This window comes from Artibeus jamaicensis, unplaced genomic scaffold (genome assembly GCF_021234435.1).
Source record: "Artibeus jamaicensis isolate MK-2021 breed Jamaican fruit bat unplaced genomic scaffold, CSHL_Jam_final contig_780, whole genome shotgun sequence".
NCBI classification, from domain to species: domain Eukaryota; kingdom Metazoa; phylum Chordata; class Mammalia; order Chiroptera; family Phyllostomidae; genus Artibeus; species Artibeus jamaicensis.
Window position 1 is genome coordinate 1,309,580 of NW_026521967.1, and position 2,882 is coordinate 1,312,461.

Sequence of the window (2,882 nt, forward strand, 5' to 3'; positions counted from 1 at the left end):
TGCAGGCCTGGGCAGTCTTGGGGATCAGAGGCAGGCGCTGAGACAGAAATGCGTGTGGTTATGACGAGCCGCTTCCTGCAGCGCCGGCTTTTCCAAAAGGTTTGGGGGTAAATTAGTACGAACACCTTCTCCTGAAGTGCCCAACAGCTCCAACTCACTGTCCTGGAACATCTTGTCACCGCGGGCCCAGGAGGTCCCCGGGGATCCAAGGTCGGCTCCTCCAGAGACGCAGGGAGCCGTGAACCACCAAACCCCTAGATTCTTCCCATTTGGAGCCCCAACATTTTCCTCCTTCCTAGGAGGTTTCTGCTCAGACCGGCCCCCGGTATTTACAGAACATCTACTGTGGCACTACTTGGAGACCCCCCACCTGGACATGAGAGTATCTGGAAAACAAGGCCAACAGGTCGCCATCTGCCTTTTAAGAACAAGGGGAAATTGTCCAGTACTGCCCTTCCCCGAGCAGGGGCACCCCTGAATGCAGGACTGGCGATGATGAGCCCCCGGGACTGGGCAGATGCATCAGTGCTGGCCCCCGCTCTGCGGACGGCCGCCTTGCCCCCGCGCGTGGCTGGGTCGGGAGGGCAGACTCGGGAGGGCAGACTCGGGGACAGAACTGACAGCTCATAAGCAAACAAGGAAGAAATCCATGCTGAGTGCGTCCCTACTGTTCCTCTAATTCTGCAGAATTAGAATACATCATCTCAGAGATCCAAAGACATTTCTCGGGAGAAGGAAGAAATTCAGGAAACCTTCAAACCTCACACAAGTTTTAAGCTCGAGCCAAACACGTAAAGGACTGCTCTCGCCCGTGTGCACAGTGGACTTGCTCTGAGTCGCTCTGAGGCCCGGGCTCCCCGGGGCACGTGACACACTTTTCTGCTGTGAGTGATGCTTCGTTGGAAAAGGCACGGAGGCGTGTGCGGCTGGTCCCGCACCTACGGGGCTGGTCTCACTACAGTGTGCTCTTTGACGCTGCCAAGCAACTCCAGTGTTCAACAATCAGATCCAGAATCGCAGGCAAGCGTCTGTATCCGTTCATCTGTGCCGCTGTAACAAGAAGACCATAGACAGACTGCCCCAGCTGTATTAACAGCAATTTCTCAGAGTTCTGGAGGCTGGGAGGCCCAGGATTGCGGCGCTGGCAGATTTGGTGTGTGGTGAGGACGTTCTGGCTCACGGGCAGCGCCTTCTCACTGTGTCCTCGCTGTGTCCTCACACGGCCAGAGCGGAGCCCTCAGGAACGTCCCAAGAGCCAGGAGGGGCGGACACCCCCATTAGAACCAGCCAGCCAGTCTGAAGCCTCTGAGGCCAACCCCCTATCAAAGGCGCCCCAAGCTAAGAAAGGAGGCAAAAGCCCCTGCCCAGCAAGCTTTCGTCCACGTATCTTCTCCTATGCCAGGGTCGGTGCACCCCAAAAATGCCCAGAGAACACGGGGCCCTCGGGAGCCCGCAGGGAAAGCGGGTGTTTGACATCTCAGCTGGCTGGTCGGACCCACAACCCCACAGCCTTCATGAAAGGAGAACAGCGGAGCCCTTGGGCCACAGGGCCTCCTGCCAGGTTCCTCACCGTGGGTAAGTGACCACCGTCCCCCCCATCTTGGGGAGTGGCCGAGTTTGTGGTCACTCCAAATCTGCCCGCAGATCCTCTCCCGTTTCACGACAAAGAACGCAGAGATCCTGGCGGCTGGTGCGCAGTAAGGTTTGCCATAGCCCCAGCTCATTGCAGGGGAGGAAAAGGCGCCAGCAACTGTCAGGTGAAGCCAGATCCGCGTGTCCTGCCGACACCGTGGGCCACCTGCAGCGGGGGTCCCAACCCTCAGCAGGTGGTCACAGACACGGACGACGGGTCTGGGACGCGCGCCAGAACACCGGGCCACTGCACGGCCACGGTGTGAGCCTTCCAGTACTGTCCAACAAATCGGTGGCTTCCTGGTCACCTTCTTCATTTCTGAACAGTGGCTTCCATGAAACCGGTCTGTGATCGTCGATGTGGGGAGTGGGAGATGAGACTCGGCCTGCAGAAGCTAACGTGGAACCCGAGGTGCAACCAAACTGAAGATGAAATGAGAGACAGAAGGGGGTGAGGACGCCGTGACGTGACCACGACAGAAGATGTCCTGGGGAGCCCCTGGAGCCGTCACTCGCCCTCCCTTAGTGGAACTAGGACGTGTAACCTTCCGAAACCGAGTAACGAGCCGTCTGCTTGCTGGAGCCCACAGGTACAACGCGGCTTCCTCGGCTCGGAGGAAACGTTCGGAGCAGGCAGGGATTACCCCAGTCCTAGCTGGTTTTTCATTTTGCTCTTAGTGCAATACTTCTATGCTTAGATCTGCACCTTCACGAAGCCAAGAATCAAAATGCAAAATTCAAGTACAAATTACAAGTGCAAATTTCCATTACACCTAGTGGGTTTCCCTTTCTTAATATAGTACAACGCTTCTTGCTAAATTTTCTGAAGTTCCTGTGTTTTGAGCACCGTTCATAGGGATAGAGCCAAACATTAGGCAAATGAGATAAATAACTTTTATAAACACAAGAACTAACCAAGAAAAAAGGGTTAACATGCACAGAAAAATGAATGCTATACTGATATCACCTCCTAATTCCCTCACCACATGTTGGAGATCAGTGAACCCCTAATCATCGACATACCTCACCCCTAAAATGACATTGGAGCTTCCAGGACGGTCACAGGTCACACATGAGCAGAGTAAGAGGAAGACACTGAGGTCTGCATCTGCACAGTCGAAGGCAGACATGCAATGCGGGAGGGATGCCAAGTGGGTCGGGAATGGTTTGGGCAAAGATGGTGGAGGAGCAGCAGCGGGTAGGGGACCATTGGCCACACCTCCTTCCGCAAGAAGTCTGTTACCCACCCA